Source organism: Natrix helvetica (assembly GCF_964273705.1).
Source record: "Natrix helvetica genome assembly, chromosome: 2".
Classification (NCBI taxonomy): Eukaryota; Metazoa; Chordata; class Lepidosauria; order Squamata; family Natricidae; genus Natrix; species Natrix helvetica.
Window position 1 is genome coordinate 84,384,330 of NC_138552.1, and position 13,834 is coordinate 84,398,163.

Below are 13,834 nucleotides of genomic sequence, written 5' to 3' on the forward strand. Positions count from 1 at the left end.
GTTGGAGATGTGGGTGTCTAGATGCTACCTTTTTTCATGTATGGTGGACTTGTAACAAGGTTAAAGCTTTTTGGATAAAAATATGGTGGGTTATGCAGAATGTATTTAAGAAAAGAATACAATTCACTCCACAAATGTTTTTATTGGGTATAGTTAAGGATTTTACCAAAGGGGAAACAAAATTGGCTTTGTATATGGTTACAGCAGCTAGGTTGTTGATTGCGCAACATTGGAAAAAAGATTTTTTGCCGACAATTGATCAATGGATTCAGAAGGTGGCGGGGTTCGCTGAAATGGCAAAAATTTCAGCTTTCTTAAAAGCTCAGAAACAGGAGGATTACACACAGGAATGGGCAAAATGGATTGATTATATACAGAATAAATACCAGACTAGGAGTTATTATCTAGCCTTTAGGTAAGAATGTTTAGACCGATAGATGATCAGAGTAAATAGTATATGGGATGTTTGGAATTGTTAGAGTGGTATATAGCGGAAGTCAGGGGGGTGGGTTTGTGTGGGAGGTGGGGAGGGTTAGGGTGGAGGGTGGGGCAATATATATGTATGAATAAATTAGAAGATGGGACTAATGAAACATTGTTAGGCTAGGAGAAATTTATATTAAGAGTTATAGATGTTAAATTAGCTTAGAAAATGATCAATGTGTTATTATTAATTTAAGAGAAATTTATATAGTGTTTGTTGGGAGGAGAGGGGTTATGAGTAATCTATTTTAAGATGGGGGGAGGGGAGGGGGTAAAGTGTTTGGTATAATATTTGAATGTGAATTTTTGCAGGGGGGTTGGGGGGGTATAGCATTTGTATGAGATTTATATTGTGTGGAGGGGGGGGTGAAAAGGGGGAAAATTTGTTTGTACAAAACTCTTTTAATAAAAAAAGAAGAGACTGGAAAAAAAAAAGAAGTTGACATCCGGCTCCCCTCACTTCCCGAAAGCGACCAGTGTGACACAAGGACAATTTGAGTACAGGTATATAACTTAGGGATGTGTCCCTCCCTCAGGCCTGCTTGGATAATCTGCAATATTAATAACAACGAATACCTTTTGTATATTAAAGATGCCCACCTCCAGCTAGGAAGTCCTAACTCCACTATTTTGTAGTGTGTTTCATAAACCCAGGTGCTTCCAGCCATCAGAATCAATCAAGGAAGGCACCACTCATCTTTCAATGCGGTGTTATTAGACATGCTTTTAAAAATCCCCCTTTTCCCCTCTGAAAACCTCTAATTTTTTGACAAACCATTATTGCAATCGACACAGAGCAATCAAGCTCGCAGATGGATTGGCTAGTATTATGTGTACGTGCACACATGTGCTCTCCAAAATTGACTGCAGATGCAAAAGCAGAGTCGCAAGTCTGCCAGGGTCATGTTTCCTTTTGAAAGGATGTTTCTCCATTTTCCAAAAAAACCCCCAAAAAACTGTTTGCAAACAGAGTATCGGAATCAAAAGAGAGCGATTTATCTCTTCGGTGATGGAAAAGGTCACAATGAGCAGCCCGCATCCTCCACTCAACAAAGACACTAGTGCTTAAAAGTAAACAGGTGTGCACACATGTCTCCGTGTTAGGTACCATCATGTTTTATTGGTGTTCCTGTCACTTCATGCAGGAACTGCATGAAAATGTAAAAGAATCAAACAGAAGATACTCAGAGGAATTCCTACATCTGCTTGTCTTGATAGAACCGGCTTCTCTACTCATTCTAATCCACAGAATACTTGGTCCTTATGCTGGAACTAAAAAAAAAAAAGACCATTAAAAAAAATCAGTCTTTAGGAAGGATTAGTACAAACATGGTTTTCCAGACTGAACTCCATATCGTTTTTACAGCCAGAGGACAAAGAGTCATGGAAGTTGTATTATATAGAGCAGGGCTATCAAAATCGCATCGTCACGGCATCACCACGTGACGTATCGCGACTCCCCCCCTTCGCTAAAGCGGGCGTGGCCAGTGTGTGAGGCATCTGCCCCGCGGGCTGTGACTTTGACAGCCCTGATATAGAGCCATAGAGAGCCAGTTTGGTCTAGTGATTAAGGCACCAGGCTAGAAAGCAAGAGACATGAGTTCAACTCCTGCCTTAGCCATAAAAAACCAGCTGGGTGACTTTGGGCCAGTCCCTCTCTGTCTCAGCTTAACCCACCCCATAGGGTTGTTGTTGTAGGGGAAATTATAAAAGGAAGGTGTGTTGGATATGTTTGCCACCTGAGTTATTTGTAAAAATAATAAAAATGGGATATAAATAAATACCTGCAGATCCAAATATCCCATTCCTATTGAAAAGTATGAGATTTTCAAATGTTACTGCCTTTTATTGAAAACAAAACTAGGCTTGGTGAAACAACTTACAGTAAGATGTAAGTACAGTACAGTATGTACTCAACAGATATACATAGGTAACAGTACCTATACTATACGAGCCGTGGTGGTGAAGTGGTTAGAATGCAGTATTGCAGACTAATTCTGCCAGCAGTTCGATCCTGACTGACTCAAGGTTGACTCAGCCTTCCATCCTTCCAAGGTGGGTAAAATGAGGAACCAGATTGTTGGGGTCAATATGCTGACTCTGTCAAGGGCTGTAAAGCATTGTGAAGCAGTATATACTGCACTTCTAAGTGCTATTGCTATTGCTATACAGGCATACATATACAGTACATGCACACACAGAAAGGCATCTTTGGATTGGCGACTACCTCTGTGCATTTTCCTTTTCAAGTTATGGAAATAATTTATCATTGCTGCCTTCAGGATATTTTTTTCCAACTTTCTAGTCTACCAATAGCCCTAGAATTTCTGAATGCTTCCCATTCAGTACTAAGCACGGCATGCTTAGATTCTGGGATCAGCTGGACACAGCTAAGCACTGCCACCTGTCTGAGGCATTCAGGCATATTTACACATATGAAATTAAATCTTTCATTTAATGCAATAAAGATTGGCCCAAAGACCATGCTTCTATCTTTTCGCCAAACCACGCTACGCGAGAATGAGCTTTTACAGAGAAGCAGCACAGGAGCAGATCTGACCACTGCAAACACAAGGTAATCAAGGGACAGTGGGCCTCCAGCCTAAAAGAGGATAACCCATGATATTAGGTGAGAAAGAGGCTGTCTGCATGTTGATTTTATAAACAGGATTTCCTCTCAAAATGCAGATGTCGCTATGTACTGTAAAAGTCCTTTTGTTAGGACTCGTTGCTTTTCAGAACTTTGTGGATTCTTGTGAGTTTGCCTAATTGGATGTAGCCTTGCCTGCCAGAATAAAAATAATAAAATAGAATTAAAAAGCCATTGCATGAAATCATAAAAAAAGAAACACTCTTACCCCACCTACTCTACTCTTGCCTAAATGAGCACCTCTTCTTTCCTGTTGCTTGAAGACCAGTAAAGCTTTCGTGAACTCTCTTGAGAAGAGGTTCCCCTTTTCTGATAAGTCTGCTTAGAATTTGGTTGCCAAATTGAACAAGAAAAAAGATGGATGAATTTATCTGAAAGACTGGGAAAATTAGTCTCTCTCTCTCTCTCTCTCTCTCTCTCTCTCTCTCTCTCTCTCTCTCTCTGTGTGTGTGTGTGTGTGTGTGTGTGTGTGTGTGTGTGTGTGTGTGTGTACAGGGCACATAAATCTACATGTTTTGCAATATTCAGAGAGAGCGATCGGGAACTGCATAGGGCTTGTCACGAGGTACTCCCAACAAGAACAGACAAGGATTAAATCCTCCTGTTTCCAGTAAGGCTTGTTTCTTCCTCTTTTTGATCTCCACCAGGATCATGTCAATGGATTTACAAAACAGCTGCTTACCCAGGAAGGGCTTGGATTCCTGGCTGTCCTTGGATCGATGATCAACCTCCCAGTGCCTGATATGAGCCACCATTCCTTGCGGTCACAGAGCTAATTATAAATTGAAGGTTGCTGAAGATAATATCAGCAATCATCTCCACAATCTTAGCCAGTTCATTAATGGTTTCCTTTAATTTCCCGCGGTGGCTCAGTGGCTAAGACGCTGAGCTTGTTGTTCAGAAAAGTCGGCAGTTTGGCACTTTGAATCCCTAGCATTGCATAATGGAGTGAGCTCCCGTTACTTTGTCCCAGCTTCTCCCAACCTAGCAGTTCGAAAGCATGTAAAAAATGCAAGTGGAAAAATAGGGACCACCTTTGGTGGGAAGGTAACAGCGTTCTGTGCACCTTGGGCGTTTAGTCATGCCGGCCATATGACCACGGAGACGTCTTCGGACAGCGCTGGCTCTTCGGCTTTGAAACGGAGATAAGCACCGCCTCTTGGAGTCGGGAACGACTAGCACATATGTGCGAGGGAAACCTATACCTTAATTTCCTGATATCTGAAGACATCAGTAAGCCTGGGTTATTAGGGATCTTGAAATAACAAAGGTCATTGCAGAGGGCTCTAAATTCTAAGGATTTCATGAACTCTTCAGTTTAGGACACCCTATTTGAAATTGTGTGGGTTCTATGAAAAGCTACTCCCTTTCTCTGGACTACATTCTCTAAGGAGGAGGCTGCCACAGGTTCATTTATCTGTAGAAAGCAAAACCAAAGAAGGTTACTTGTGCATGCAGCTTGAGAATGTAAACCTGTTGTTTCAAATATGCTGATAATGGAAACAGCTCCAGAAGGCCTTGAAAAAAAGGGAAATCAAATTTAATTAGGTCTTGAATATTTTGCAAACTGCTTTGCAACTTTTTCAGACTTGACAGCTTTGACAGCTTTAGGATCTCAACCTGCATAGATATGCGGACCTCCATTTGCAGGATGGGAGTTGAAGTCCATGCATTTTCAAATGCCCACTTTTGAGAAACGCTGCTTTAAATGCTAAAATGCCTAATTTATTTGTGTTTTGAAATAAAGCAGATACATATGCTCAAGTATTTGAACACTCAAATCCATACTTCTCAATAGGAGAGAACAGAACAGAATTCTTTATTGACCGAGTGCAATTGGACAGACAAGGAATTTGTCTCCAGTGCATAAGCTCTTAGTGTACATACAACCAATGAAATAATAAGTCATAGATCATAAGATAAATCATAATTCAAAAGATGCAAACAAGGGACAGATCATAATATACCAACAAGAGAAGGTAGTAGGAAAGATGAGAAGGTGAGAAAGATGAGAAAGATGAGAAGGATAGTAGCAATACAGATTTCTACATGGGTAAATATATTTAGTCATAAGGCAGTGGTGTGGGAGTTAGCAGAGTGATGGCAGGGGGGGAAGAAATTATGTTTCTGTCTAGTTGTTTTGGTATGTAATGCCCTACGCAGCATCCTGAGGGGAGAAGTTGAAATGGGTACAACATAAGGAAATTGGATGTAAATTGCAAATAATGATTTGGAAAGAAGGATTAGAAAATTTTGTTATTGAATATTATGAATGTTTAACTAGAATAGGACATAAAGATTCAGTGTTATTGGAGGATCTTAGAAAATAGTAAATGAAATGCTAGTATGTGGTTATGTATTAAATCTTGGTATATTTTATGATGACGGACGTTTAAACAATTATAGTCAAATGAAAATGGAGGTATGATGATGGAAATATGCATAAATATGTGAGTTAAAATACTTGAGTTCATATGAATTATGTCTGATGACTGTGGAAGAGATGCACGAAAGCCTTTTTGTAACCAACTGATACATTTTCTACAGGATTTTATGTGTTGTGTTTGTTTTGAAAATAAAAAATAAAAACAAATTCTTTATTAAAAAAAGAAATGGTTTTTGTCCAAGATGTGAGGGGTCTGTAGATATTTTCACAGCCCTCTTTCTGGTTCGTGTATTTACACCAGGGGTGTCCAAACTTGGGAACTTTAAGACTTGTGGACTTCAACTCCCAGAATTCCCCAGCCAGCATGTCCACAAGTCTTAAAGTTCCCAAGTTTGGACACCCCTGATTTACACAGTTCCTCAATGGAAGTCAGGCTGGTTACAATTGCTTTTTCTGCATGCTAATTATTCATTGAAGTCGGTACCTGTGCCTGTGGTCACTGTGCCACACCAGACAGTTATAGAGGTACAAATGGCCTGTCCTCTTAACATGTGCCTACATAGCATTTCTATCGTTTCCCATCCCTATATCACAGCCTGCAGTTCCATAAATGTTCCAGGAGAAAGTGAGCTGATGCCCTTGGACAGAGCTACTACAACCTCCCCCCCTTCCCCCCGTCTCTCCTTCTCTCATATATGGCTGCCCATCTCACTCTGGGTGGTGTACAATAAAACCAATAATTAAAAACATTCTGCAAAAACCACTAAAAACAATGACACATAAATAAAAACAAGAGCATGAGAGGGAATGCATCAGAAGGTTACATATGATGCAGCCAATCTGTGGGGTTTTTGTTGCCAGGGGATTTCCAGGCTTGTTAAAAAAAAAAAAAAACAAATTTTGAGGGATTTCCAGAAGGTAACAATGGTGAGAGCTAACTTAAACAAGAGCGGGGAGGTGTTTTCCCCCCAGATGGCTGTGTGGACGCTCCCTCTGAGATCATCATTTTAACACCAGGCCCAAAACCAATTTCCTTACTTTTTTTTTGTCTGCTTTAAGTTCTCGTCCTTTTCCCTGAGAGGCTTATGCTGCTCTTTTAGACTTTGATGCTTCAAATGTTAGTTAATGGCTTGAAGCATTCTGTTTTGGAGGGAAACTGCCCTACAGTAGGACTCCACATAAGAAATAAATAAAAGACAGATGTGGGGAGAGTGGGAGAAGTTGAAGTGGCAGGAGTGACGGCTGCATAAAAGCCGTCTGATGAGGTTTCTAAGCACTGATGGGACAAGGGAAGGACCAGGATACTTATAATTGGCGGTGCATTCTCAAATTCCAAGAAATGTCTGCTGACATCAGAGGTTGGCTTCCTACCAGTTCGGATTGGTGCAGCTGAACCGGTAGTAACTTGGCGGCCTGGGTCACTGGAACTGGAAAGCGACCCAGGCCTGCCACGCCCCAGAACCAGTTCTCCTATGGCGCAGCTATCTTGATATTTGGTTCTGTGCATGCACAAAACAATTTTCATTGCACATTTTTTTTTCATTTTTAATGTTTTGCACATGCATAGATCTGTTTATGTGCAAATGTGCATGCACGCAGAGCAGACGTCTGGCATGCGCATGAGCGAAGCGAGTACGCATGCACACAATTTTTGCATGCACTGAACCGGCAGTATTGCTAGCAGCAACCCATCCCTGGTTGACATCATGCTGTCTCCTGAAGCACTTTTGCATATCTGCTATTTATTTGGCTAATGAATGTGCTTAATACTGGTATTTTAGGTGATTGCATTCGTGTAGGGAGGATGTCATCACGTGGGGATGTATAAGCTCAAGAAAAGCTAAAAACTCCAGGGATAGCAGGATCCACCAGCTTCCTTTGCTGCTTACAAAGGCAGCGCAGGTGGTCCTTGACTTACGAACACAACCAAAAGGATTGGGAGATTGGAGACTAAAATATATGAAGAACGGTTACAGGAACTGGGCATGGCTAGTCTAGGGAAGAGAAGGACCAGGGGAGACATGATAGCAGTGTTCCAATATTTGAGGGGCTGCCACAGAGAGGAGGGGGGTCAAGCTATTTTCCAAAGCACCGGAAGGCCAGACAAGGAATAATGGATGGAAACTGATCAAGGAGAGATTCAACCCAGAAATAAGGAGTAACTTTCTGAAGTGAGAACAATCAACCAATGGAACAGCTTGCCCTCGGAAGTTGCGGGAGCTTCAACACTCGAGACTTTCAAGAAGAGATTGGACTGCCATTTGTCAGAAATGGTGTAGGGTCTCCTGCTTGAGTGTGGGGTTGGACTAGATGACCTATAAGGTGCCTTCCAACTCTGTTAATCTGTTAAGTGAATCACTGTAGGTGTTAAGTTAGTAATACAGTTGTTAGGTGGCTCACCCATTGACGTTGTTTGTCAGACGATCACAAAAGGGGATCACATGACCCCGGGAACATTGCAACCATCATAACTATGAGCCAGCTGCCAAGCATCTCAATTCTGATCACATGACCATGGGGATGCTGCAACGGTCATAAGGGTGAAAAATGTGTTGTGGTCCGCTAGCAACTTGTGGAGCTGGCAGCAAAGTCAGAAGTGAGGAGGTTAAAGAGGAACAGTCCTGGAGTCTGGGAAAGATTCGGATGAGGTCTCTGCATCGGAGGCAGAGAGGGGGCCAGGACCATCTGGGAGTTATGTGCTGCCTCTGGAGCTTCCAGAGTCAGACATCAGCAAGCAGAGGAACAAGAGGAGCCTGTTCCCAGTGCGCGCATGCGCAGAGCTGCCAAAAGACAAGAACAGTTAAAACAAAAGGGACGACTTGGGAGTAAGGCTTGGAGATGATTGCCCCCCCCCCATAGGACATATAGGAGGAGCAAAGGCACGTGAGCCTTTGCAGAAAGCAACTTTGTTCATTCTGGTCGGTTTAAATTCTGAAGTTCCCTTTTGACTCTGCTCCATGTGGTCTTGCAAGCTAATTGCAAGTTAGGTCTTTGGCAGCGTTTCAAGGGAGATAAAGGAGGGTGCTTATCACCTTTATTGCGAAAGACTTTGGCAGAGTTCTGTCAGACTCTTTACAAACTATTGTAAAGTCCCAAAGGGCTGTGATTGAACATAATTCACAGTCCTTGAAATAAACAGAGGGTTTTGGGGACTAAGAATGTGCTTTTTTACTGTATCAGGAAGCCTAGGTCAGAACAAAATGTTCACCAGTCACTTTTTCAGTGCTATTCTAATTTTAAGGGGTCACTAAATGAATGGTTTTAAGTTGAGGACTTCCTGTATCATTGTTAGCATCTGTGATGTTTTGCAGGCCTTTGGGTTGCGGGGGTGTTGTTGTTGTATTTTTGCTATTTTCATGCTTCTATTCTTTTCACGGTCCGTCCCTTTCTCTTTTAAAAAGTTTTCAAATTCTATATTTGGTTGGCATATGGGCCAGATGTTTTCACAGGTCTGCATCTGCTCCAGTTATTTACTGAACTGCCAATGTTTTGGGATGGATGGTGGGGTTGGGTGGAATGGAGAGGAAGAATAAAAGGGAAGCTTGGTCTCTTGCTATTAAAGCACCCTTAAAAACAACAACGTCAACAATTCCTCTCTGGTAAAAGTTGAATCTCAAGCCACGTTTTCTCCCTTCCTCTTCCATAGTGTGAATGCCCCACACATAGCCAAAGAACCACCAGAAGTGCTGCATTGCTTTGGAACATCTCAGTGTTAATTAAAACCAGGGGCAGATTTCTCTTTTTCTTTGAAACAAATTTGAGAGTCAGGCAAAGCAAACCTCAGTCAAATGTTTGTCTGAAACTGGAAGTTCACAGCGCCGCTCAGCACTTTACTCAGTTGAGTTTAAATAATTAGAGACACGCAGGCAGCCCGAACTCCTGGGCTATTTAAAAGAAAAGATGGGAATAATATGTTTAACTAATTTGTGTAATGTTTCCTCGTAAACCACATGCTTATAAAACCTATTCCGAAAAATCTGTTTCTTTACAGCTCTGATTTGATGTACAGCAAAAACACTCTGAAGTGGAGGGAAATGACGCCTTGCTGGTCCCTTTTACGCTGATTTCCACTTATATATAGCTGTTATTAATTACAAGGATTATTATATTAAAGACCTAATGTACTATTGTTGTTCTGGCAACCTCAGGATTGTGAAGATTTAGGCCACCCTCAGCTATGGAAACTTACAGAGTCACTTTAGGCTGACACCGTCTCTCAGCCCAATGTACTTGATAGGATTGTTGCAAAAAAAATATTTTTTTTAAAGAGTTATTTATATTGGATTTTGATCCAGCTTTGTTTGGTATGACCCAAGATTGGGGTAAATCATAGTCCTGTCTATTTTCCCCACAACAACCCATAAAAAACAGACAAAGCTTCAATAGCACCATTGTAGTTACCATCTTCATGAATTTTGGCTACACCTTATGGACATCCTTGTGCCTATCACTGATGTACCACCACCCCCCCCAAGAGGTAACCCTTCCCAGGAAAAATTGTTCCCACCCAAATCTAGGTAGTAGGAAATGTCATAAAAAATTACTAGCCCTAACCTTTCTTACTTAAAGGTTTTAGCCTAGTGTTTTCTCAGAGTGAAATATGGTGTGGTACTGTACTATATGCTATGCTATGCTACGCTACGCTACACTATACTACACTTATTATAGTATATATTATAAATAGATAAATAAATAGATGAATAGATAAAGGTACTAAGCCAGGCTTCTTAGTGTACAAAAAATATTTAAATGGTTGCCTACTTATTTTTTTTTAAAAAACAATTCTTATTACTGATTTTTTTTTTATATTATACTTTTTTTTCCTAAAAAAAAAAGCTTCATCGCAAATATTGTTAACAGCAGAATCGAAAAGCTGGAGTTATTTTTATTTAAAAAATAATCAAAAGCTAAACCAAGAACTTGATGATCAAGGAAGGAAAGAAGGAAGGAAGGAAGGAAGGAAGGAAGGAAGGAAGGAAGGAAGGAAGGAAGGAAAGAAGGAAGGAAGGAAGGAAGGAAAGAAGGAAGGAAGGAAGGAAGGAAAGAAGGAAGGAAGGAAGGAAGGAAAGAAGGAAGGAAGGAAGGAAGGAAAGAAGGAAGGAAGGAAGGAAGGAAGGAAAGAAGGAAGGAAGGAAGGAAGGAAAGAAGGAAGGAAGGAAGGAAGGAAGGAAGGAAGGAAGGAAGGAAGGAAGGAAGGAAGGAAGGAAGTAAGTAAGTTAGTTTGGTTGAAGTGTTTTTAAAGAATTGCCTTTTTGGTGCTCTTTGACTGTTGATTGTAGTTTTTTCCCCCCGTCTGGTCCATTTCTGTGGTGTACAAGAGTTGGCTGAGTGCCAGTGTGACAATCAATAACTCCTGAGCCCCTCTCCTCTGTTGGAGATTATTCCTTGGGCTCCTTTGTTTTACTGGTGGGTGGGTGGGTGGGTGGGTGGGTGGGGGCAGGCAGGAAAGGGGGGCAATTTCTAAACTGAAACAGGATGTCCTGCTGGTGTCTCAGACTCTGAAAGGCTCCGTTTCACTGGCTGCATTGGCGACGCAAGATGGCTTAAGTTAATCCAGGAGGATTTAGGCGGCTGCAGGACTTCTCTGAGCCCACTTTCTTTTTGACTCAGAAAAACCTCAGAGGGGCTTGCCGCTGGAGCTGGCAGCATTGCGGAGGGGACTCTTTCAAAGGCCCAGGAAGTCAAAGAGAAAGGATCATGTTTTAACATGTTATCGTGGAACTGTAATCAATTTTGGATAGCCCTTACAAAGGAAAGAGTAGCAGTAGAAATGTAAACTTCACACACATTCACACACTTAATCCATCAGATAAGGAAGCCCAAGAAACTGCATTACCTATTTCGGTCATGGTTGGTTGAGGCAGCTGGCCACAAAACAAAGTTCCAGGCAATCTTGTAAGCAGAAGTCCTCTCTGAATTTTATCTAGTGCTTGACCACACAGGAGACAAGCGATATGGATCAGCATGGAAATAAACTCTCATGCACTAAATATATATATATATGCTCTGAAGACATTTGTGATCCTCAAAATGGTCAGAGAAATAGACAAATCACAGAGAAAATAATTCCTATTTGGGATTTATACAGGACAGCCTAGTCTTTATTTTGGAAAGGCTTTAATGAGCATGTAAGACTTTGCAAGCTTTTATAGATTGACTCACACAAAAGTTAAACTATTAGAGGCTTTTAGGCATAAAAAGGTCTGTTAGTACTTGTGAGTGAACACGAACAGGCTTTTCGCACCTGCTCTGAATTTGCTTAGTTCTCTTTTGCTTTTTTTCAAAATCTTTCTAAATGTTTTGTGTGAGGGCGTGGAATTGATGGCTGTTCCTTTTTTTAACTCTCCCCAACATAACAATGCTCAGATGGAATCACTATGTTATGTTTGCTAAGGGAGGGAAGCTGCTGTTAGCGCGAAACCCAGTATGGGGGTAACCACAAGGGGTAGACGCGATAGAACCATAACAAGGTAGGATGAACAAAAGCTCACATTTTGACACGTTCTAATCGTGTCCCAGTGGTGGGTTCCTACCGGATCGCACCGGATCGCGCGAACCGGTTGAAGACCGAACCCAGAAGTAACCGGACCCGGAAGTAACCGGGAACCGGCACCGGTCCTGTCACTTTATCCCCCTTGCCATCCCAACGGAGCTCGCTCGCTCCCCCGCCCGTCCGCACTAAGCTAGCTAGCCCAGCTAGCCGCTCATTGATTGGCTGGAGTTCAGCCAATCAGTGAGAGGGCTGGAGGCGACCCGTTTAAAAGCGGGTTGTCCTCCATTTCAAAACTCCCTTCTCTTCGCTGGGAGCTTGCTGCTTCCTTCAGGTAAGCAACTAAGCGCGAGGGGGGGGCGGGAGGCTAGCTTCGGCGAGGAAAGGCCTCTAGGCCTTCCCTCTCTGAAGTGGCGGGCTGGCGTGGGCCGTGCGGGCGGTGGGAAGCTAGCTTCGCCCGGGAAAGGCCGCTGGGCCTTTCCGGGACGAAGCGCCGGCGTCGCGTGGAACGCGCGCCCGCCGGGAAGCTAGCTTCGCCCGGGAAAGGCCGCTGGGCCTTTCCGGGACGAAGCGCCGGCGTCGCGTGGAACGCGCGCCCGCCGGGAAGCTAGCTTCGCCTGGGAAAGGCCGCTGGGCCTTTCCGGGGCGAAGCGCCGGCGTCGCATGGAACGCGCGGCCGCCGGGAAGCTAGCTTCGCCGAGGAAAGGCTCCTGGGCCTTTCCTCGATGAAGCACCGGGCTGGCGTGGGCGGCAAGCCTCTGCGAGGCTAGGCCAAAAGCCCCCCACCCTCCCCTCTCCAGCCTCGCCTGGCTGGCTAAGCCCTAAGCAGTCTTAAACAGTCTTACCTGTCCTCCTGCCTCTCTGCCTGTCTGCTGCCTGTTGCAGCATCGGAGAGCTGCTGATTCTGCCTGCTGGTAAGTAACCTGGTTTTTTTTCTTTTATTTTTTTAATGTATTTTAAAATAATATTTTATTTATTGTGCATAGAATTTTTTTAAATAATTTTACTTAAAAGTATTGAGTATAGAATATTTTAAAATGGTTTACTTCAATTTATTGTGTATGGATTCTTTTTTTAAATTGTCTCAGACTATTTTAAAAAAGATTCTATCCAAAATAAATTAAAATAAACCATTTTAAAATATTCTATACTCAATACTTTAAAATGTATTGTGTATAGAATTGTTTTAAATTGTTTTATTGTAATTTATTGTGTATTGAATGTTTTTAATGCTTTCATTTTAAATTATTGTGTGTGGAATAGTTTGAAATGGTTACAGTATAAATTATTGCTGGTGGAATAATGGTTACAGTTGGTACAATATCTTAAAATAGTTATAGTATAAATTATTGCTGGTGGAATACTTAACAATGGTTTTTAAGGATTTTTTTTATTTATAGAATATCTTTTTTAAATTATTGTTTGGGAATTTTTATGTTTTAATTGTTTATAAAATATATTTACTACAAGAAATGTCATTCCTTTTTGCAAATGTTTTCTTTGTGGTGCAATATGTTGCTTAAAAGTGTTCAGACCAGGTTTATATATCTCAAAGTGGGTGCTTTTCTATGGGCAGGCCAGGTTTGCCACATTTAATGTGTTTCACCCTGGTTGTTTAGGTAATTCTGAGGTGGTTGCTGGTTCTGTGAGCTTCCTGGCACTGTCCTTTATAATTTCCCACAATGCCTTGATGGTTTTTATTCCAGTGGCTTTGTCTTTCCTGTCCTTAGGGTTAGGGGGGAAAAAACACTGGTTTCATTTGCAGTCTTTGGGGGGGGGGGACAAAAAGGAGAAAGAGGGAGGAGGTGGGGGAAAGTGGGATCCT